The 27,169-nt window shown below is 40.1% G+C and overlaps 1 pseudogene; it reads right to left on the bottom strand.

The window, feature by feature from the left end:
• The window catches only part of LOC118938894, a 70,847-nt pseudogene extending 49,757 nt beyond the window's left edge, over nt 1-21,090 (bottom strand).
• Between the last annotated feature and the right edge of the window lie 6,079 nt (nt 21,091-27,169).

A 27,169-nucleotide genomic window follows, 5' to 3' on the forward strand; every position in this document is an offset into this window, starting at 1 on the left:
GGTATATATCATCAGAGAGGTGTAATCATACCCCGCAGTGGTTGGGACGGGACAGGGACGAGCGTTTAGGGTTTATAGGAGAAGGGAAGAGTGATGACCCCACCGTCTGTGCTGTACCACTGATACACTCACACAAACGCACGGAAATGCAGGTACAGCATTACTTGCAGGCGACGCTATGCCTGAAAGAGAGAAGATGAAGAGAAATGTATGAGGGAGAGAGAGAGAGAGACACAGAGAGAGAGAGTAAGCACACACACACACACTGCTATTAGGGTGCATCAGCGTTACTCTGTGAAACAGACATTACTATGTAGCCTCACCAGCCGTTGCTCTCTGCAACTCCACTGAGAGAGTGTGTGTGACATCACTCCAAAACGTGTAGAGGATATCAGGCTGGCCGTCCTGCAGTGAGAAGAGAGAAACGGGGCCTCCTGGGTGGCACAGTGGTTAAGGGTGCTGTACTGCAGAGCCAGCTGTGCCACCGGAGACTCTGGGTTCGCGCCCAGGCTCTGTCGCAACCGGCCGCGACCGGGAGGTCCATGGGGCGACGCACAATTGGCCCAGCATCGTCCGGGTTAGGGAGGGCTTGGCCGGTAGGGATATCCTTGACTTGGCGCACCAGCGACTCCTGTGGCGGGCTGACAGGTTTCCTCCGACACATTGGTGCGGCTGGCTTCCAGGTTGGATGAGCGCTGTGTTAAGAAGCAGTGCGGCTTGGTTGGGTTGTGTATCGGAGGACCTTCGTCAACCTTCGTCTCTCCCGAGACCGTAGCGATGAGACAGGATAGTAGCTACTAAACAATTTGATGCCACAAAATTGGGGAGAAAAAGGGGTAAAAAATTCAACAACAAAAAAGAGAAGAGAGAGAGAAACAACTGAACAGAGGGGGATGAGTGCAGTCTGCACCCCACAGGCAGAAGGGCAGTGTGACTGTCATTAACATCATTATCTACCAGTGTGATCCTGGTAGATAATGCCACACGCTGCTATCGCCCCACACATTTATCTCATGGCAAATCAGCTAGAACCCCACCCCCACCCCACACACACACACAAGTGCGCGTCCACCAAGCTGTGCCATAACCGTCGCCGTGGACAACAATGACAGCTCATCACCATGGTTACAAGTCATAGCTGGGTGTCTTAGGAGGTTAGTGCACTAATGAGTGTCCACTCCTCTGAAGCATGCAGAGCTAGTACACACATAAGATCAGACAAATTCTGTCTCCTTGCTTGACATCTTGATTACAGATTAATGTGTCTTTCGGCTCCGTTTAATAGATCTGCATTTCCTCATGCTGTTTGTCTGTAGAGCTGAGCTAACCCTACACTCATACTAATGACCTGCTCTGATCTGGTCCTAAGATGACAGGAGGAGTAGTGTGTACAGTGGAACAGGAAATGGTGATGATGGCGGTGATGATCTAATGGTGATGATGATGATTTTGATGATCTTAATGATGATGATGATGATCTTAATGATGAAGGTGTGATGATCTTAATGGTGATGATGATGATTTTAATGGTGATGGTGGTGATGATCTTAATGGTGGTGACGGTGTGATCTTAATGATGATGATGCTGGTGGTTATGGTAATGATGACTGTGTTGATGAAGATGGTGATGATCTTAATGGTGATTAGGAAGATGGTGATGATCTTAATGGTGATTATGAAGACGGTGATGATCTTAATGGTGATGATGATGGTGATGATCTTAATGGTGATGATGGTGGTGATCTTAATGGTGATGGTGATGATCTTAATGGTGATGATGGTGATGATCTTAATGGTGATGATGATGATGATGATGATATTGTGACGTTAATGGTGATGATGATGGTGATGATCTTAATGGTGATGATAATCTTACTGGTGATGATGGTGATCTTAATGGCGATTATCTTAATAGTGAGGATGATGATGGTGATGATCTTAATGGTGATGATGATCTTAATGGTGGCGATGGTGGTGACGATGTGATCTTAATGATGATGGTGATGATCTTAATGGTGATGATGCTGCTGGTTATGGTGATGCTGATAATGACTATGATGATGAAGCTGGTGATGATTGTAATGGTGATAATGAAGATGGTGTTGATCTTAATGGTGATGATGAAGATGGTGATGATGACAGTGGTGATGATCTTAATGGTGATGATCTTAATGTTGTTGATGAAGATGGTGATGATGATGGTGATGATCTTAATGGTGATGATCTTAATGGTGATGATGATGATCTTAATGGTGATGGCGATGATCTTAATGGTGATGATGATGATCTTAATGTGATGTTCTTAATGTGATGATGGTGATGATCTTAAAGGTGATGATCTTAATGGGGGTGATGGTGATGATCTTAATGGTGATGATGATGGTTATGATCTTAATGGTGATGATGACGGTGATGAAGACAGTGATGATGATGATCTTAATGGTGATGGTCTTAATGGTGATGATGATGATCCTAATGGTGATGATCTTAATGTTGATGATGATGATCTTAATGGCGTTGATCTTAATGTTGATGATGGTGATGATCTTAATGGTGATGTTCTCAACGGTGATGATGATGATGATGGTGATGATCTTAATGGTGATGATGATGATGGTGAGGATCTTAATGATGACGATGGTGATGATATTAATGGTAATGATGATCTTAATGGTGATGATGGTTATGATGATGATCTTAATGGTGGTGATGGTATTGATGATGACGGTGTGATGATTCTAATGGTGGTGATGATAGTGGTGATGATGGTATTGATGTTGATGGTATTGACAATGATATTAATGGTGATGATGATCTTAATGGTGGTGATGGTGGTGACGGTGGGATCTTAATGATGATGGTGATGATCTTAATGATGATGATGGTGATGATCTTAATTGTGATGATGATGCTGCTGGTTATGATGACTGTGTTGATGAAGATGGTGATGATTTTAATGGTAATTATGAAGATAGTGATGATCTTAATGGTGATGATGACAGTGTGATGATTTTAATGGTGATGATCTTAATGGTGATGATCTTCTTGGTGATGGTGATGATGATAACGGTATGATGATCTTAATGGTGATGATGGTGATGTTCTTAATGGTGATGATAATGATGATCTTAATGGTGATGATCTTAATGTGATGATGGTGATGATCTTAATGGTGATTATCTTAATGTGATGATGGTGATGATCTTAATGGTGATGATCTTAATGGGGATGATGATGGTGATGATCTTACTGGTGGTGATGATGATGATCTTGATAGTGATGATCTTAATGGTGATGACCTTAATGGTGATGCTGATGGTGATGATCTTAATGGTGATGGTGATGATCTTAATGGTGATGATGCTGCTTGTTATGGTGATGCTGATAATGACTGTGATGATGAAGATGGTGATGATCGTAATGGTGAGGATGAAGATGGTGATGATCTTAATGGAGATGAAGATGGTGATGATGACGGTGGCGATGATCTTAATGGTGATGATAATGATCTTAATGTGATGATGGTGATGATCTTAATGGTGAGTATCTTAATGGTGATGATGATCTTAATGGTGGTGATGGTGATGATCTTAATGGTGATGATGCTGCTGGTTATGATCTTAATGGTGATGATTATGATGAGGATCTTAATGTGATGATGATCTTAATGGTGATGATGATCTTAATGGGGATGATGATCTTTATTGTGATGATGATGGTTCTGATCTTAATGGTGATGATCTTAATGGTGATGATGTTGATGGTGATCTTAATAGTGCTAATCTTAATGGTGATGATGGCGATGATCTTAATGGTGATGATGATCTTAATGGGGATGATGGTGATGATCTTAATGGTGATGATCTTAATGGTGATGATGATGATCTTAATGGTGATGGCGATGATCTTAATGGTGATGATGATGATCTTAATGTGATGTTCTTAATGTGATGATGGTGATGATCTTAAAGGTGATGATCTTAATGGGGGTGATGGTGATGATCTTAATGGTGATGATCTTAATGGTGATGACGGTGATGAAGACAGTGATGATGATGATCTTAATGGTGATGGTCTTAATGGTGATGATGATGATGATCCTAATGGTGATTATCTTAATGTTGATGATGATGATCTTAATGGCGTTGATCTTAATGTTGATGATGGTGATGATCTTAATGGTGATGTTCTCAACGGTGATGATGATGATGATGATGATGGTGATGATCTTAATGGTGATGATGATGGTGAGGATCTTAATGATGACGATGGTGATGATATTAATGGTAATGATGATCTTAATGGTGATGATGGTTATGATGATGATCTTAATGGTGGTGATGGTATTGATAATGATGGTGTGATTGTATTGATGATGACGGTGTGATGATTCTAATGGTGGTGATGATAGTGGTGATGATGGTATTGATGTTGATGGTATTGACAATGATATTAATGGTGATGATGATCTTAATGGTGGTGATGGTGGTGACGGTGGGATCTTAATGATGATGGTGATGATCTTAATGATGATGATGGTGATGATCTTAATTGTGATGATGATGCTGCTGGTTATGATGACTGTGTTGATGAAGATGGTGATGATTTTAATGGTGATTATGAAGATGGTGATGATCTTAATGGTGATGATGACAGTGTGATGATTTTAATGGTGATGATCTTAATGGTGATGATCTTCTTGGTGATGGTGATGATGATAACGGTATGATGATCTTAATGGTGATGATGGTGATGTTCTTAATGGTGATGATAATGATGATCTTAATGGCGATGATCTTAATGTGATGATGGTGATGATCTTAATGGTGATTATCTTAATGTGATGATGGTGATGATCTTAATGGCGATGATCTTAATGGGGATGATGATGGTGATGATCTTACTGGTGGTGATGATGATGATCTTGATAGTGATGATCTTAATGGTGATGACCTTAATGGTGATGCTGATGGTGATGATCTTAATGGCGATGGTGATGATCTTAATGGTGATGATGCTGCTTGTTATGGTGATGCTGATAATGACTGTGATGATGAAGATGGTGATGATCGTAATGGTGAGGATGAAGATGGTGATGATCTTAATGGAGATGAAGATGGTGATGATGACGGTGGCGATGATCTTAATGGTGATGATAATGATCTTAATGTGATGATGATCTTAATGGTGAGTATCTTAATGGTGATGATCTTAATGGTGGTGATGGTGATGATCTTAATGGTGATGATGCTGCTGGTTATGATCTTAATGGTGATGATTATGATGAGGATCTTAATGTGATGATGGTGATGATCTTAATGGTGATGATGATCTTAATGGGGATGATGATCTTTATTGTGATGATGATGGTTCTGATCTTAATGGTGATGATCTTAATGGTGATGATGTTGATGGTGATCTTAATAGTGATAATCTTAATGGTGATGATCTTAATGGTGATGATGATCTTAATGGGGATGATGGTGATGATCTTAATGGTGATGATCTTAATGGTGATGATAATGATGATGATCTTAATGGTGATGGCGATGATCTTAATGGTGATGATGATGATCTTAATGTGATGTTCTTAATGTGATGATGGTGATGATCTTAAAGGTGATGATCTTAATGGGGGTGATGGTGATGATCTTAATGGTGATGATGATGGTTATGATCTTAATGGTGATGACGGTGATGAAGACAGTGATGATGATGATCTTAATGGTGATGGTCTTAATGGTGATGATGATGATGATGATCCTAATGGTGATGATCTTAATGTTGATGATGATGATCTTAATGGCGTTGATCTTAATGTTGATGATGGTGATGATCTTAATGCTGATGTTCTCAACGGTGATGATGATGATGATGATGATGGTGATGATCTTAATGGTGATGATGATGATGGTGAGGATCTTAATGATGACGATGGTGATGATATTAATGGTAATGATGATCTTAATGGTGATGATGGTTATGATGATGATCTTAATGGTGGTGATGGTATTGATAATGATGGTGTGATTGTATTGATGATGACGGTGTAATGATTCTAATGGTGGTGATGATAGTGGTGATGATGGTATTGATGTTGATGGTATTGACAATGATATTAATGGTGATGATGATCTTAATGGTGGTGATGGTGGTGACGGTGGGATCTTAATGATGATGGTGATGATCTTAATGATGATGATGGTGATGATCTTAATTGTGATGATGATGCTGCTGGTTATGATGACTGTGTTGATGAAGATGGTGATGATCTTAATGGTGATGATGACAGTGTGATGATTTTAATGGTGATGATCTTAATGGTGATGATCTTCTTGGTGATGGTGATGATGATAACGGTATGATGATCTTAATGGTGATGATGGTGATGTTCTTAATGGTGATGATAATGATGATCTTAATGGCGATGATCTTAATGTGATGATGGTGATGATCTTAATGGTGATTATCTTAATGTGATGATGGTGATGATCTTAATGGCGATGATCTTAATGGGGATGATGATGGTGATGATCTTACTGGTGGTGATGATGATGATCTTGATAGTGATGATCTTAATGGTGATGACCTTAATGGTGATGCTGATGGTGATGATCTTAATGGCGATGGTGATGATCTTAATGGTGATGATGCTGCTTGTTATGGTGATGCTGATAATGACTGTGATGATGAAGATGGTGATGATCGTAATGGTGAGGATGAAGATGGTGATGATCTTAATGGAGATGAAGATGGTGATGATGACGGTGGGGATGATCTTAATGGTGATGATAATGATCTTAATGTGATGATGATCTTAATGGTGAGTATCTTAATGGTGATGATGATCTTGATGGTGATGATCTTAATGGTGATGATGCTGCTGGTTATGATCTTAATGGTGATGATTATGATGAGGATCTTAATGTGATGATGGTGATGATCTTAATGGTGATGATGATCTTAATGGGGATGATGATCTTTATTGTGATGATGATGGTTCTGATCTTAATGGTGATGATCTTAATGGTGATGATGTTGATGGTGATCTTAATAGTGATAATCTTAATGGTGATGATCTTAATGGTGATGATGATCTTAATGGGGATGATGGTGATGATCTTAATGGTGATGATCTTAATGGTGATGATAATGATGATGATCTTAATGGTGATGGCGATGATCTTAATGGTGATGATGATGATCTTAATGTGATGTTCTTAATGTGATGATGGTGATGATCTTAAAGGTGATGATCTTAATGGGGGTGATGGTGATGATCTTAATGGTGATGATGATGGTTATGATCTTAATGGTGATGACGGTGATGAAGACAGTGATGATGATGATCTTAATGGTGATGGTCTTAATGGTGATGATGATGATGATGATCCTAATGGTGATGATCTTAATGTTGATGATGATGATCTTAATGGCGTTGATCTTAATGTTGATGATGGTGATGATCTTAATGCTGATGTTCTCAACGGTGATGATGATGATGATGATGATGATGGTGATGATCTTAATGGTGATGATGATGATGGTGAGGATCTTAATGATGACGATGGTGATGATATTAATGGTAATGATGATCTTAATGGTGATGATGGTTATGATGATGATCTTAATGGTGGTGATGGTATTGATAATGATGGTGTGATTGTATTGATGATGACGGTGTGATGATTCTAATGGTGGTGATGATAGTGGTGATGATGGCATTGATGTTGATGGTATTGACAATGATATTAATGGTGATGATGATCTTAATGGTGGTGATGGTGGTGACGGTGGGATCTTAATGATGATGGTGATGATCTTAATGATGATGATGGTGATGATCTTAATTGTGATGATGATGCTGCTGGTTATGATGACTGTGTTGATGAAGATGGTGATGATCTTAATGGTGATGATGACAGTGTGATGATTTTAATGGTGATGATCTTAATGGTGATGATCTTCTTGGTGATGGTGATGATGATAACGGTATGATGATCTTAATGGTGATGATGGTGATGTTCTTAATGGTGATGATAATGATGATCTTAATGGCGATGATCTTAATGTGATGATGGTGATGATCTTAATGGTGATTATCTTAATGTGATGATGGTGATGATCTTAATGGCGATGATCTTAATGGGGATGATGATGGTGATGATCTTACTGGTGGTGATGATGATGATCTTGATAGTGATGATCTTAATGGTGATGACCTTAATGGTGATGCTGATGGTGATGATCTTAATGGCGATGGTGATGATCTTAATGGTGATGATGCTGCTTGTTATGGTGATGCTGATAATGACTGTGATGATGAAGATGGTGATGATCGTAATGGTGAGGATGAAGATGGTGATGATCTTAATGGAGATGAAGATGGTGATGATGACGGTGGCGATGATCTTAATGGTGATGATAATGATCTTAATGTGATGATGATCTTAATGGTGAGTATCTTAATGGTGATGATGATCTTGATGGTGATGATCTTAATGGTGATGATGCTGCTGGTTATGATCTTAATGGTGATGATTATGATGAGGATCTTAATGTGATGATGGTGATGATCTTAATGGTGATGATGATCTTAATGGGGATGATGATCTTTATTGTGATGATGATGGTTCTGATCTTAATGGTGATGATCTTAATGGTGATGATGTTGATGGTGATCTTAATAGTGATAATCTTAATGGTGATGATGGCGATGATCTTAATGGTGATGATGATCTTAATGGGGATGATAGTGATGATCTTAATGGTGATGATGATGATGATCTTAATGGCGATGATAATGATGATCTTAATGGCGATGATCTTAATGTGATGATGGTGATGATCTTAATGGTGATTATCTTAATGTGATGATGGTGATGATCTTAATGGCAATGATCTTAATGGGGATGATGATGGTGATGATCTTACTGGTGGTGATGATGATGATCTTGATAGTGATGATCTTAATGGTGATGACCTTAATGGTGATGCTGATGGTGATGATCTTAATGGCGATGGTGATGATCTTAATGGTGATGATGCTGCTTGTTATGGTGATGCTGATAATGACTGTGATGATGAAGATGGTGATGATCGTAATGGTGAGGATGAAGATGGTGATGATCTTAATGGAGATGAAGATGGTGATGATGACGGTGGCGATGATCTTAATGGTGATGATAATGATCTTAATGTGATGATGATCTTAATGGTGAGTATCTTAATGGTGATGATCTTAATGGTGGTGATGGTGATGATCTTAATGGTGATGATGCTGCTGGTTATGATCTTAATGGTGATGATTATGATGAGGATCTTAATGTGATGATGGTGATGATCTTAATGGTGATGATGATCTTAATGGGGATGATGATCTTTATTGTGATGATGATGGTTCTGATCTTAATGGTGATGATCTTAATGGTGATGATGTTGATGGTGATCTTAATAGTGATAATCTTAATGGTGATGATCTTAATGGTGATGATGATCTTAATGGGGATGATGGTGATGATCTTAATGGTGATGATCTTAATGGTGATGATAATGATGATGATCTTAATGGTGATGGCGATGATCTTAATGGTGATGATGATGATCTTAATGTGATGTTCTTAATGTGATGATGGTGATGATCTTAAAGGTGATGATCTTAATGGGGGTGATGGTGATGATCTTAATGGTGATGATGATGGTTATGATCTTAATGGTGATGACGGTGATGAAGACAGTGATGATGATGATCTTAATGGTGATGGTCTTAATGGTGATGATGATGATGATGATCCTAATGGTGATGATCTTAATGTTGATGATGATGATCTTAATGGCGTTGATCTTAATGTTGATGATGGTGATGATCTTAATGCTGATGTTCTCAACGGTGATGATGATGATGATGATGATGATGGTGATGATCTTAATGGTGATGATGATGATGGTGAGGATCTTAATGATGACGATGGTGATGATATTAATGGTAATGATGATCTTAATGGTGATGATGGTTATGATGATGATCTTAATGGTGGTGATGGTATTGATAATGATGGTGTGATTGTATTGATGATGACGGTGTGATGATTCTAATGGTGGTGATGATAGTGGTGATGATGGTATTGATGTTGATGGTATTGACAATGATATTAATGGTGATGATCTTAATGGTGGTGATGGTGGTGACGGTGGGATCTTAATGATGATGGTGATGATCTTAATGATGATGATGGTGATGATCTTAATTGTGATGATGATGCTGCTGGTTATGATGACTGTGTTGATGAAGATGGTGATGATCTTAATGGTGATGATGACAGTGTGATGATTTTAATGGTGATGATCTTAATGGTGATGATCTTCTTGGTGATGGTGATGATGATAACGGTATGATGATCTTAATGGTGATGATGGTGATGTTCTTAATGGTGATGATAATGATGATCTTAATGGCGATGATCTTAATGTGATGATGGTGATGATCTTAATGGTGATTATCTTAATGTGATGATGGTGATGATCTTAATGGCGATGATCTTAATGGGGATGATGATGGTGATGATCTTACTGGTGGTGATGATGATGATCTTGATAGTGATGATCTTAATGGTGATGACCTTAATGGTGATGCTGATGGTGATGATCTTAATGGCGATGGTGATGATCTTAATGGTGATGATGCTGCTTGTTATGGTGATGCTGATAATGACTGTGATGATGAAGATGGTGATGATCGTAATGGTGAGGATGAAGATGGTGATGATCTTAATGGAGATGAAGATGGTGATGATGACGGTGGGGATGATCTTAATGGTGATGATAATGATCTTAATGTGATGATGATCTTAATGGTGAGTATCTTAATGGTGATGATGATCTTGATGGTGATGATCTTAATGGTGATGATGCTGCTGGTTATGATCTTAATGGTGATGATTATGATGAGGATCTTAATGTGATGATGGTGATGATCTTAATGGTGATGATGATCTTAATGGGGATGATGATCTTTATTGTGATGATGATGGTTCTGATCTTAATGGTGATGATCTTAATGGTGATGATGTTGATGGTGATCTTAATAGTGATAATCTTAATGGTGATGATCTTAATGGTGATGATGATCTTAATGGGGATGATGGTGATGATCTTAATGGTGATGATCTTAATGGTGATGATAATGATGATGATCTTAATGGTGATGGCGATGATCTTAATGGTGATGATGATGATCTTAATGTGATGTTCTTAATGTGATGATGGTGATGATCTTAAAGGTGATGATCTTAATGGGGGTGATGGTGATGATCTTAATGGTGATGATGATGGTTATGATCTTAATGGTGATGACGGTGATGAAGACAGTGATGATGATGATCTTAATGGTGATGGTCTTAATGGTGATGATGATGATGATGATCCTAATGGTGATGATCTTAATGTTGATGATGATGATCTTAATGGCGTTGATCTTAATGTTGATGATGGTGATGATCTTAATGCTGATGTTCTCAACGGTGATGATGATGATGATGATGATGGTGATGATCTTAATGGTGATGATGATGATGGTGAGGATCTTAATGATGACGATGGTGATGATATTAATGGTAATGATGATCTTAATGGTGATGATGGTTATGATGATGATCTTAATGGTGGTGATGGTATTGATAATGATGGTGTGATTGTATTGATGATGACGGTGTGATGATTCTAATGGTGGTGATGATAGTGGTGATGATGGTATTGATGTTGATGGTATTGACAATGATATTAATGGTGATGATGATCTTAATGGTGGTGATGGTGGTGACGGTGGGATCTTAATGATGATGGTGATGATCTTAATGATGATGATGGTGATGATCTTAATTGTGATGATGATGCTGCTGGTTATGATGACTGTGTTGATGAAGATGGTGATGATCTTAATGGTGATGATGACAGTGTGATGATTTTAATGGTGATGATCTTAATGGTGATGATCTTCTTGGTGATGGTGATGATGATAACGGTATGATGATCTTAATGGTGATGATGGTGATGTTCTTAATGGTGATGATAATGATGATCTTAATGGCGATGATCTTAATGTGATGATGGTGATGATCTTAATGGTGATTATCTTAATGTGATGATGGTGATGATCTTAATGGCGATGATCTTAATGGGGATGATGATGGTGATGATCTTACTGGTGGTGATGATGATGATCTTGATAGTGATGATCTTAATGGTGATGACCTTAATGGTGATGCTGATGGTGATGATCTTAATGGCGATGGTGATGATCTTAATGGTGATGATGCTGCTTGTTATGGTGATGCTGATAATGACTGTGATGATGAAGATGGTGATGATCGTAATGGTGAGGATGAAGATGGTGATGATCTTAATGGAGATGAAGATGGTGATGATGACGGTGGCGATGATCTTAATGGTGATGATAATGATCTTAATGTGATGATGATCTTAATGGTGAGTATCTTAATGGTGATGATGATCTTGATGGTGATGATCTTAATGGTGATGATGCTGCTGGTTATGATCTTAATGGTGATGATTATGATGAGGATCTTAATGTGATGATGGTGATGATCTTAATGGTGATGATGATCTTAATGGGGATGATGATCTTTATTGTGATGATGATGGTTCTGATCTTAATGGTGATGATCTTAATGGTGATGATGTTGATGGTGATCTTAATAGTGATAATCTTAATGGTGATGATGGCGATGATCTTAATGGTGATGATGATCTTAATGGGGATGATAGTGATGATCTTAATGGTGATGATGATGATGATCTTAATGGCGATGATAATGATGATCTTAATGGCGATGATCTTAATGTGATGATGGTGATGATCTTAATGGTGATTATCTTAATGTGATGATGGTGATGATCTTAATGGCAATGATCTTAATGGGGATGATGATGGTGATGATCTTACTGGTGGTGATGATGATGATCTTGATAGTGATGATCTTAATGGTGATGACCTTAATGGTGATGCTGATGGTGATGATCTTAATGGCGATGGTGATGATCTTAATGGTGATGATGCTGCTTGTTATGGTGATGCTGATAATGACTGTGATGATGAAGATGGTGATGATCGTAATGGTGAGGATGAAGATGGTGATGATCTTAATGGAGATGAAGATGGTGATGATGACGGTGGCGATGATCTTAATGGTGATGATAATGATCTTAATGTGATGATGATCTTAATGGTGAGTATCTTAATGGTGATGATCTTAATGGTGGTGATGGTGATGATCTTAATGGTGATGATGCTGCTGGTTATGATCTTAATGGTGATGATTATGATGAGGATCTTAATGTGATGATGGTGATGATCTTAATGGTGATGATGATCTTAATGGGGATGATGATCTTTATTGTGATGATGATGGTTCTGATCTTAATGGTGATGATCTTAATGGTGATGATGTTGATGGTGATCTTAATAGTGATAATCTTAATGGTGATGATCTTAATGGTGATGATGATCTTAATGGGGATGATGGTGATGATCTTAATGGTGATGATCTTAATGGTGATGATAATGATGATGATCTTAATGGTGATGGCGATGATCTTAATGGTGATGATGATGATCTTAATGTGATGTTCTTAATGTGATGATGGTGATGATCTTAAAGGTGATGATCTTAATGGGGGTGATGGTGATGATCTTAATGGTGATGATGATGGTTATGATCTTAATGGTGATGACGGTGATGAAGACAGTGATGATGATGATCTTAATGGTGATGGTCTTAATGGTGATGATGATGATGATGATCCTAATGGTGATGATCTTAATGTTGATGATGATGATCTTAATGGCGTTGATCTTAATGTTGATGATGGTGATGATCTTAATGCTGATGTTCTCAACGGTGATGATGATGATGATGATGATGGTGATGATCTTAATGGTGATGATGATGATGGTGAGGATCTTAATGATGACGATGGTGATGATATTAATGGTAATGATGATCTTAATGGTGATGATGGTTATGATGATGATCTTAATGGTGGTGATGGTATTGATAATGATGGTGTGATTGTATTGATGATGACGGTGTGATGATTCTAATGGTGGTGATGATAGTGGTGATGATGGTATTGATGTTGATGGTATTGACAATGATATTAATGGTGATGATGATCTTAATGGTGGTGATGGTGGTGACGGTGGGATCTTAATGATGATGGTGATGATCTTAATGATGATGATGGTGATGATCTTAATTGTGATGATGATGCTGCTGGTTATGATGACTGTGTTGATGAAGATGGTGATGATCTTAATGGTGATGATGACAGTGTGATGATTTTAATGGTGATGATCTTAATGGTGATGATCTTCTTGGTGATGGTGATGATGATAACGGTATGATGATCTTAATGGTGATGATGGTGATGTTCTTAATGGTGATGATAATGATGATCTTAATGGCGATGATCTTAATGTGATGATGGTGATGATCTTAATGGTGATTATCTTAATGTGATGATGGTGATGATCTTAATGGCGATGATCTTAATGGGGATGATGATGGTGATGATCTTACTGGTGGTGATGATGATGATCTTGATAGTGATGATCTTAATGGTGATGACCTTAATGGTGATGCTGATGGTGATGATCTTAATGGCGATGGTGATGATCTTAATGGTGATGATGCTGCTTGTTATGGTGATGCTGATAATGACTGTGATGATGAAGATGGTGATGATCGTAATGGTGAGGATGAAGATGGTGATGATCTTAATGGAGATGAAGATGGTGATGATGACGGTGGCGATGATCTTAATGGTGATGATAATGATCTTAATGTGATGATGATCTTAATGGTGAGTATCTTAATGGTGATGATGATCTTGATGGTGATGATCTTAATGGTGATGATGCTGCTGGTTATGATCTTAATGGTGATGATTATGATGAGGATCTTAATGTGATGATGGTGATGATCTTAATGGTGATGATGATCTTAATGGGGATGATGATCTTTATTGTGATGATGATGGTTCTGATCTTAATGGTGATGATCTTAATGGTGATGATGTTGATGGTGATCTTAATAGTGATAATCTTAATGGTGATGATCTTAATGGTGATGATGATCTTAATGGGGATGATGGTGATGATCTTAATGGTGATGATCTTAATGGTGATGATAATGATGATGATCTTAATGGTGATGGCGATGATCTTAATGGTGATGATGATGATCTTAATGTGATGTTCTTAATGTGATGATGGTGATGATCTTAATGGGGGTGATGGTGATGATCTTAATGGTGATGATGATGGTTATGATCTTAATGGTGATGACGGTGATGAAGACAGTGATGATGATGATCTTAATGGTGATGGTCTTAATGGTGATGATGATGATGATGATCCTAATGGTGATGATCTTAATGTTGATGATGATCTTAATGGCGTTGATCTTAATGTTGATGATGGTGATGATCTTAATGCTGATGTTCTCAACGGTGATGATGATGATGATGATGATGGTGATGATCTTAATGGTGATGATGATGATGGTGAGGATCTTGATGACGATGGTGATGATATTAATGGTAATGATGATCTTAATGGTGATGATGGTTATGATGATGATCTTAATGGTGGTGATGGTATTGATAATGATGGTGTGATTGTATTGATGATGACGGTGTGATGATTCTAATGGTGGTGATGATAGTGGTGATGATGGTATTGATGTTGATGGTATTGACAATGATATTAATGGTGATGATGATCTTAATGGTGGTGATGGTGGTGACGGTGGGATCTTAATGATGATGGTGATGATCTTAATGATGATGATGGTGATGATCTTAATTGTGATGATGATGCTGCTGGTTATGATGACTGTGTTGATGAAGATGGTGATGATCTTAATGGTGATGATGACAGTGTGATGATTTTAATGGTGATGATCTTAATGGTGATGATCTTCTTGGTGATGGTGATGATGATAACGGTATGATGATCTTAATGGTGATGATGGTGATGTTCTTAATGGTGATGATAATGATGATCTTAATGGCGATGATCTTAATGTGATGATGGTGATGATCTTAATGGTGATTATCTTAATGTGATGATGGTGATGATCTTAATGGCGATGATCTTAATGGGGATGATGATGGTGATGATCTTACTGGTGGTGATGATGATGATCTTGATAGTGATGATCTTAATGGTGATGACCTTAATGGTGATGCTGATGGTGATGATCTTAATGGCGATGGTGATGATCTTAATGGTGATGATGCTGCTTGTTATGGTGATGCTGATAATGACTGTGATGATGAAGATGGTGATGATTGTAATGGTGAGGATGAAGATGGTGATGATCTTAATGGAGATGAAGATGGTGATGATGACGGTGGCGATGATCTTAATGGTGATGATAATGATCTTAATGTGATGATGATCTTAATGGTGAGTATCTTAATGGTGATGATGATCTTGATGGTGATGATCTTAATGGTGATGATGCTGCTGGTTATGATCTTAATGGTGATGATTATGATGAGGATCTTAATGTGATGATGGTGATGATCTTAATGGTGATGATGATCTTAATGGGGATGATGATCTTTATTGTGATGATGATGGTTCTGATCTTAATGGTGATGATCTTAATGGTGATGATGTTGATGGTGATCTTAATAGTGATAATCTTAATGGTGATGATGGCGATGATCTTAATGGTGATGATGATCTTAATGGGGATGATAGTGATGATCTTAATGGTGATGATGATGATGATCTTAATGGCGATGATAATGATGATCTTAATGGCGATGATCTTAATGTGATGATGGTGATGATCTTAATGGTGATTATCTTAATGTGATGATGGTGATGATCTTAATGGCGATGATCTTAATGGGGATGATGATGGTGATGATCTTACTGGTGGTGATGATGATGATCTTGATAGTGATGATCTTAATGGTGATGACCTTAATGGTGATGCTGATGGTGATGATCTTAATGGCGATGGTGATGATCTTAATGGTGATGATGCTGCTTGTTATGGTGATGCTGATAATGACTGTGATGATGAAGATGGTGATGATCGTAATGGTGAGGATGAAGATGGTGATGATCTTAATGGAGATGAAGATGGTGATGATGACGGTGGCGATGATCTTAATGGTGATGATAATGATCTTAATGTGATGATGATCTTAATGGTGAGTATCTTAATGGTGATGATCTTAATGGTGGTGATGGTGATGATCTTAATGGTGATGATGCTGCTGGTTATGATCTTAATGGTGATGATTATGATGAGGATCTTAATGTGATGATGGTGATGATCTTAATGGTGATGATGATCTTAATGGGGATGATGATCTTTATTGTGATGATGATGGTTCTGATCTTAATGGTGATGATCTTAATGGTGATGATGTTGATGGTGATCTTAATAGTGATAATCTTAATGGTGATGATCTTAATGGTGATGATGATCTTAATGGGGATGATGGTGATGATCTTAATGGTGATGATCTTAATGGTGATGATAATGATGATGATCTTAATGGTGATGGCGATGATCTTAATGGTGATGATGATGATCTTAATGTGATGTTCTTAATGTGATGATGGTGATGATCTTAAAGGTGATGATCTTAATGGGGGTGATGGTGATGATCTTAATGGTGATGATGATGGTTATGATCTTAATGGTGATGACGGTGATGAAGACAGTGATGATGATGATCTTAATGGTGATGGTCTTAATGGTGATGATGATGATGATGATCCTAATGGTGATGATCTTAATGTTGATGATGATGATCTTAATGGCGTTGATCTTAATGTTGATGATGGTGATGATCTTAATGCTGATGTTCTCAACGGTGATGATGATGATGATGATGATGGTGATGATCTTAATGGTGATGATGATGATGGTGAGGATCTTGATGACGATGGTGATGATATTAATGGTAATGATGATCTTAATGGTGATGATGGTTATGATGATGATCTTAATGGTGGTGATGGTATTGATAATGATGGTGTGATTGTATTGATGATGACGGTGTGATGATTCTAATGGTGGTGATGATAGTGGTGATGATGGTATTGATGTTGATGGTATTGACAATGATATTAATGGTGATGATGATCTTAATGGTGGTGATGGTGGTGACGGTGGGATCTTAATGATGATGGTGATGATCTTAATGATGATGATGGTGATGATCTTAATTGTGATGATGATGCTGCTGGTTATGATGACTGTGTTGATGAAGATGGTGATGATCTTAATGGTGATGATGACAGTGTGATGATTTTAATGGTGATGATCTTAATGGTGATGATCTTCTTGGTGATGGTGATGATGATAACGGTATGATGATCTTAATGGTGATGATGGTGATGTTCTTAATGGTGATGATAATAATGATCTTAATGGCGATGATCTTAATGTGATGATGGTGATGATCTTAATGGTGATTATCTTAATGTGATGATGGTGATGATCTTAATGGCGATGATCTTAATGGGGATGATGATGGTGATGATCTTACTGGTGGTGATGATGATGATCTTGATAGTGATGATCTTAATGGTGATGACCTTAATGGTGATGCTGATGGTGATGATCTTAATGGCGATGGTGATGATCTTAATGGTGATGATGCTGCTTGTTATGGTGATGCTGATAATGACTGTGATGATGAAGATGGTGATGATCGTAATGGTGAGGATGAAGATGGTGATGATCTTAATGGAGATGAAGATGGTGATGATGACGGTGGCGATGATCTTAATGGTGATGATAATGATCTTAATGTGATGATGATCTTAATGGTGAGTATCTTAATGGTGATGATGATCTTGATGGTGATGATCTTAATGGTGATGATGCTGCTGGTTATGATCTTAATGGTGATGATTATGATGAGGATCTTAATGTGATGATGGTGATGATGATCTTAATGGGGATGATGATCTTTATTGTGATGATGATGGTTCTGATCTTAATGGTGATGATCTTAATGGTGATGATGTTGATGGTGATCTTAATAGTGATAATCTTAATGGTGATGATGGCGATGATCTTAATGGTGATGATGATCTTAATGGGGATGATAGTGATGATCTTAATGGTGATGATGATGGTTCTGATCTTAATGGTGATGATGTTGATGGTGAACTTAATAGTGATAATCTTAATGATGATGATGATGATGGTGATGATCTTAATGGTTATGATGATGATCTTAATGGTGATGATGACAGCTGTGTGAGATGTGCTTCATTTCTAGGTAAACTTCCCCAGAGCCTAAAGACTGGATGATTTCCGCTTACCTTACAGAAACTAAAGTAAACTAGGCCTACTCTGCTTCATGTTCTACATAGTGTACTGTCCTGTGGCCTAACACAAAAAGGACACACACACACAGTCGATCAATGCTAACCTGATAACGTTAAACCAACACAAAATAGACCACACTATGTCCATGTCCTCCTTCTGAACATACGCAAACAGGCATGGACACGCACCACACACACACACACACACACACGCACGCACCACACACAGACAGAACTAGACCTTAATTGGAGCAAGCTGATAATAGGTCCACTGCTCTCCTGAATAGAAAAGGCCAATTATAGGACTGTGGACTTTTATAGAGAATGAAGAGAGATGGAGAGACAGATGAAGAGAGCATGACAACGGAGGGAAAGAGAGGGGGACAGAAACAGAGCGAAAGCGAGAGAAAGAGAGGGAGGGAGGGAGCAAATGAAAAGGTCCATGCTCCTCTAGGAAAGAAAATTGGCACAGCTGAATCTCTTTCAGCTTGTATTAGAGAACTTAAGTCCCTGCATGCTGTTCTGCTTAACAGCCCAGCATTCTGCTGATGCCAGCAGAGTCAATAAAGCCTGGGTAGGTCTGGTCCAGGACAGGCCCAGGTAATGGACCGATCAGTATGGAGAGAGGGGAATGGAAGAGGGAGAGGGAAGGGATGGGAAAGAGGTTGGCAGGGGAAGGCAAAAGAGAAGAGAAAGATATTGCCAAGAGCAGAGGGATAGATGTTGTGGAAGGGTGTGCTGATGACAGTCCAGGGGCAAGGACACACAGGCCTTTTACGAGGACTGGGCGTCTCACCTTCATGATCTCATTGATGAAGCAGACGTGAGTGACAGGGTCTCTCATCTTCGTCAAGAACTTCTGGAGGTGTTGCACCTAAACACAGAGAGATTACAGGTTAACTCAGTACTCCCTGACTAGGTACATTACTCTACTTCAGCAGGTAAAAGTGCACCTTTGCTTGGGTAAAGTATCTGTAAAGGTAAAAGCATACCTGTCCGCAAGCGGCACTGATCTGGTCCATGAGTTTCTCTAGGTTGGTCCAGAGAGCAGCTCGGAACGCTGCCGTGTTGCCTGGGGCTCTGCCGGGCGCACCTGACACACACAAACACAACTACACGGGTTAAAAAGTTACACAAGACACGAGTACCTAAACTGAAACACAACTTTCCTCAACCCCTAACTCTCACTCACCCACCACCTACCTCTGTTGTCAGCGGACTGGGTGAGTCCCTTGATATCCAAGGCGGTGGTGACGTTTGTCCTGTATGGTGGTCCGGTAGCCCTCTACCACCAACACTGATGGTCTCCCTCAGACTGCCCAGATTACGTAACACCTGGAGGGACGTGCCCACCTGGGTGGGTTCTACATGGGGACAGAGAGGAGACCGTCTCAGTCAGTCAACCCCAACACTGTCTAGTCTGAGACAGTCAGCCTCAGAGCACAGTTGAGTCCAATCAACCAACTAAATACACTTCAGACAGTTCTAGTAACCGGACAGACACACAGAATGGAGTGTACCTCACACTCTAGAATAGCACAGAGTGAAACACACGTACAGACTGACACACACACACCTCGAAGCTCAGACGATTGACGTCACTATACGCAAGGGAGGGGCTGGTCCCCAAAAATGTGTCATTTTCAACAATTCTCCTTAGCTAACGGAAAAAAGATCAGGATACGCAAGTACTCTGACATTTTTGGGTGTGTGTCCGAGTGTGAATATGTGTGTGGGTGTGTGTGTGAGTAATTACTAACAGGGTTTGATAGCAGCTCTTATTAAGGAACCGGCACTCAGGACTAATCAGAGCTTTGTTCACTATCATCCAGAAACCGCTCACACCTTCCCTCCCCCCTCTCTCCAAACCCCCCCCCCCCGTCTCTCCTTCCCCGCTCTCCTCGCTGTTGCACACGTGAAACTGAGATTGAGGTCAGACCCCAATCTTCTAGCTCCCTCCCTCTCCACCTCATTTCTCCGGCCTAACGAGTTCTTGGAAACACAGTTACAACTCTCTCCATTCCTAACTCAAGGCCATTTAGGAAACTGCCCCTAAAGTCAGCTCCAGCTGGGTCATAATCAGGAAGCCAGCGCCAGAGCTCACGGCCCAGTGAAGTGTCAGCTGGTGGATGTGATACTGTCAAGACCCTGTCATGGAGCCTCGACCCCAGCCGCCTGGAAGACGTGACACTATAAGTCTCGTGTCTGCAGTCCATGGATCAGTCAAATGAGGTGACACAGGTGTTGACTTAACCATGATGCTCTCATGTCCAAAGCCATGATGCAGTACTTTTAACGCCAGAGTTTGCTGTGGATAAAAAGGACGCGTCCGTGTATGACGCACACAGAAAAACACACACTGCCGAGGGGCGAGTTTTGATCAGTTCTTTGCATGCTTGAGCGTGCAGCATCCTTCCGGGTCAGGTGGGTGTGTATGTATGTATGTCATGCACTACATGACCAAAAGTATGTGGACACCTGCTCGTCAAACATCTCATTCCAAAATCATGGGCAATAATATGGAGTTGGTCCCCCCTTTGCTGCTATAACAGCCTCCATCCACTCTTCTGCAAAGGCTTTCCACTAGATGTTGGAACATTTCTGTAGGGACCTGCTTCCATTCAGCCACAAGAGCATTAGTGAGGCCAGGCACTGAAGTTGGGCATTAGGCCTGGCTTGCAGTGGGCGTTCCAATTCATTCCAAAGATGTTCGATGGGGTTGAGGTCAGGGCTCTCTGCAGGCCAGTCAAGTTGTCCCACACCGATCGACAAACCATTTCTGTATGGACCTCGCTTTGTGCACAGGGAACAGGAAAGGCCCTTCCCCAAAATGTTGCCAAAGTTGGAAGCACAGAGTTGTCTAGAACGTCATTGTATGCGGTTGTGTAAAGATTTCCATTCACTGGTACTAAGTGGCCTAGCCCGAACCATGAAAAACAGCCCCAGACCATTATTCCTCCTCCACCAAACTTTACAGTTTGCATTATGCATAGAGGCAGGTCGCGTTCTCCTGGCATCCACCAAAGAATTGTCCGCCAGACTGCCAGGTGGTGAAGAGTGATTCATAACTCCAGAAAACGCATTTCCACTGCTCCAGAGTCCAATGTCGGCGAGCTTTACACCACTCCATGGCTGCTCGGCCATGGAAACCCATTTCATGAAGCTCACAACAAACAGTTCTTGTGCTGACGTTGCTTCCAGAGGCAGTTTGGAACTCAGTAGTGAGTGTTTCAACCAAGGATATATGATTTTTACACGCTGCGCGCTTCAGCACTCAATGGTCCCGGTCTGTGAGCTGGTGTAGCTTACCACTTCGTGGCTGAGCCGTTGTTGCTCCTAGACTTTTCCAGCTCTAGCAGGGCCGAAATTTCACAAACTGACTGTTGGAAAGGTGTCGTCCTATGACGGTGCCACGTGAAAGTCAGATTTTACACACCTGTCAGCAACGGGTGTGGCTGAAATAGCTGAATCCACTCATTTGAAAGCATGTCCACATACTTTTGAACCACAGCTGTGTCTTTGTGAGCTGCAGAGTGGGTGAACGGATGATCTCCGTATGTGTGGTTCCCACCGTGAAGTATGTGATGGTGTGCAGGTGTTCTAAAACTTTCGACCGGTAGTGTATATACAGTACCGGTTAAAAGTTTGGACACACCTACTCATTCAAGAGTTTTTCTTTATTTGTACAATTTTCTTCATTGTAGAATAATAGTGACGACATCAAAACAATTAAATAACCCATGGAATCATGTAGTAACCAAAACAGTGTTCAACAAATCAAAATATATTTTACATTTGAGATTTTGACAAATAGCCACCCGTTGCCTTGATGACAGCTTTGCACACGCTTGGAATTCTCTCAACCAACTTTAACTGGAATGCTTTTTCAACAGTCTTTAAGTTAGTGTGTATGTACACACACACACACATATACACTACCGTTCAAAAGTCCTTGTTTTCCATGAAAACACACATGGAATGAGTTGCAAAATGAATAGGAAATATAGTCAAGATGTTGACAAGGTGATAAATCATTATTTTTAATTGAAATAATAATTGTGTCCCTCAAACTTTGCTTCCGTCAAAGAATCCTCCATTTGCAGCAATTACAGCCCTGCAAACCTTTGGCATTCAAGTTGTTTGTTGAGGTAATCTGAAGAGATTTCCCCCCATGCTTCCTGAAGCACCTCCCACAAGTTGGGTTGGCTCGATGGGCACTTCTTACGTACCATACGGTCAAGCTGCTCCCACAACAGCTCAATAGGGTTGAGATCCGGTGACAGTGCTGGCCACCATTATAAACAGAATATCAGCTGACTGCTTCTTCCCTAAATAGTTCTTGCATAGTTTGGAGCTGTGCTTTGGGTCATTGCCCTGTTGTAGGAGGAAACTGGCTCCAATTAAGCGCCGTCCATAGGGTATGGCATGGTGTTGCAAAATGGAGTGATAGCAAGATCCCTTTTACCCTGTACAAATCTCCCACTTTACCAGCACCCCCAGACCATCACATTGCCTCCACCATGCTTGACAGATGGCGTCAAGCACTCCTCCAGCATCTTTTCATTTTTTCTGCATTTCACAAATGTTCTTCTTTTTGATCTGAAGACCTCAAACTTAGATTGGCTGTCCATAACACTTTTTCCTTTCTTCATCTGTCTGTGTTCTTTGGCCCATCTTCATTTTTTCGTTTTGTTGGCCAGTCTGAGATATGGCTTTTTCTTTGCAACTTTGCCTAGAAGGCCAGCATCCCGGAGTCGCCTCTTCACTGTGGACGCTGAGACTGGTGTTTGCGGGTCTTATTTATTGAAGCTGCCAGTTGAGGACTTGTGAGGCATCTGTTTCTCAAACTAGACACTCTAATGTACTTGTCCTCTTGCTCAGTTGTGTACTGAGGCCTACCACTCCTCTTTCTATTCTGGTTAGAGCCAGTTTGAGCTGTTCTGTGAAGGGAGTAGTACACCACGCTGTACGAGCTCTTCAGTTTCTAGGCAATTTATCGCATGGAATAGCCTTCATTTCTCAGAACAAGAACAGACTGACGAGTTTCAGAAGAAAGTCTTTGTTTCTGGCCATTTTGAGCCTGTAATAAAACCCACAAATGCTGATGCTGCAGATACTCAACTAGTCTAAAGAAGGCCAGTTTTATTGCTTCTTTAATCAGAACAACATTTTTCAGCTGTGCTAACATATTTGCAAAAGGGTTTTCTAATGATCAATTAGCCTTTTAAAATTATAAACTTGGATTAGCTACGCAACGTGCCAATGGAACACAGGAGTGATGGTTGCTGATAATGGGCCTCTGTACACCTATGTAGATATTCCACAAAAAAATCTGCCGTTTCCAGCTACAATAGTCATTTACAACATTAACAATCTCAACACTGTATTTCAATTTGATGTTATTTTATTAGACATAAAATGTGCTTTTCTTTAAAAAACAAGGACATTTCTAACTGATCCCAAACTTTAGAACGGTAGTGTATATATGCACACACACACACTTGTCCCCAGTGTAGAAGGTACCGAGGGGGATCTTTCTCTTTCGGCAAAACAAAATCAGGTTAATTGGTTTGTCTTGATTGGGCACGCGCACGCACGCACGCACGCACGCACACACACACACACACACAGAGTAGTGAGACCTTCTCTGTCGGTGGGGAGGTGAGAGGAGCCGTCTAAAAACACCCCCACTCAGTCTTAACGAGCATGTGCTGCATGTGGCAGCATACACAGGCTAAGTCCCAAATGGCATCTTATTTCCTACATGGGCCCTGGTCAAAAGTAGTGCTCTATGTAGGGAGTAGGGTGCCAATTGGGACACAGCCATACAGTACAGGGGAAGAAACCACCCTTCACAGACCATTACTGTATTGTTGTCGTCAGGCAGGCAGCTGCAACACTAAGCCAAGACTATGACCCATACACCCTGTATCCTTATGGACACCCTGTCAGATAACCTCATTAAACCAGGAAGGGAATGTAATATGCACAATGCTGTGTAACACAAACACCTGTCTAGGCTCTTGGCTTCCTTCACTGCTAGGCCTATACTTTGACATGAAAGTGATGCAATGACTGTGAGGCTGCTGTCATGGTTGCTGGACTTCTAATTTCAAGAGACATCTCGGTTAAATCAAATATTCTGATGTTCATTCTGACCACATGAGTGTAGCCAAGGGCATTTAAATTCACTCAGTGTTACATATTCAGCCGGCAGTGCCTGCCTCTTTACAGATGGGCTGGGTCCGCAGTACTAAAATATGCCTGCTGTACAAGGTTTGGTGTGAACTGGATCCCACACACTCATTCAAGACTTCCAAAAAAGGTACATCATCACACAGAAAACAACAATTTCTCATTAGAAGTGAGGAGGATAGCAGGCCTGGCCATATGTGCAGGCATATTCACATTCACAGCAGGGAGAAAGGCTTATTTGGGTGATTCCAGGATTAGAAGTGTTTCTCTAGAGGAAGGTGGGCAACCATGGAGAAGAGGCTTCGCATGCTGCGTCTCTATTTCGTTTCGGAGAGAGGCATGTTTTCATGTTTGCGGTTTTGTTCTCTCTAAAACATTACGGGCATGTTTAAATGTTTGTTTTTTGGTGTGCACGCATGTGTGTGTGAGTGTGTGTGTGTGTGATGGTGGGCTGGGGGGTCTCTTCCTGATAGGAAGTGTAATGTTTGACTGGTATTTGAGTGAAAGCAGCTTACAGGAGCAGTAATGTGAGCAACAGAGGGCCTAGCCATCAACAGTATTAATCCTTGCAACCAGACACATACGTTCACACACACAATTCATTATACAGAATACATACCAATGACCATGACTGACTCAAACTCAGAAACGTTCCTCTTTCATGTACCTCTGCTAGAATGAATAATTGAATAAGTCATCTCTAGTGATCTCTTTCATTTTCCAGAGGATTTGAGGTCAGTGGTTTAAGGCACTTCTGGGAGTAGTTACAGTGGCTTCCGTGACAACCCTCTGCTTTCTACTTCATTGGTTCCGTCCTACAGACAGACCTGTTGGCCTGAACCACTACTCACTGTCCATATGCCCTGTTAGCTTTTACCAGAGAGTGGACATTTACTCACCTCACTCACTCACTTGAAGGGTATGACAAGAAATTGGTCAAACAAAGCAAATCGCTGAGAAGAGGATGGGTGAGATGGTTTACACACATGCTGGTGGGTTATGTACCCTCTGACGTTTGCTTTCCTGTAAGTGTGTGTGTGTGTGTGTGTGTGTGTGTGTGTGTGTGTGTGTGTGTGTGTGTGTGTGTGTGTGTGTGTGTGTGTGTGTGTGTGTGTGTGTGTGTGTGTGTGTGTGTGTGTGAGTGAGTGAGTGTCTCTCTGTCTCTCTCACGGTTTCATGACAAATGTCCAATCTGCTTTGAGGTAACAATATCAAACAACACAAGTACAAGCCTTTGACATATAAAGGGAACACTTGAGTAAATGAGGGATACAAAGTATATTGAAAGCAGGTGCTTCCAAACAGGTGTGGTTCCTGAGTTAATTAAGCAATTAGCATCCCATCATGTTTCGGGTCATCTATAAAAATGCTGGGCAGGCCCAGTTGCCCATTATTTTGCCTACCATGGCTGTGTCCCCATAGAATGACAATGCCTTCATCCACAGTGCACAAGTGGTCACTGAATGGTTTGATGAGCATTAAAACAATGTAAAGCACTTGCCATGGCTGTCTCAGTTACCAGATCTCGAGCCAATTTAACACAGCATTTTCCATCACAATCAACAAAACACCAAATTATGGAAT

Source organism: Oncorhynchus mykiss, chromosome 15, assembly GCF_013265735.2.
Source record: "Oncorhynchus mykiss isolate Arlee chromosome 15, USDA_OmykA_1.1, whole genome shotgun sequence".
Taxonomy (NCBI): Eukaryota; Metazoa; Chordata; class Actinopteri; order Salmoniformes; family Salmonidae; genus Oncorhynchus; species Oncorhynchus mykiss.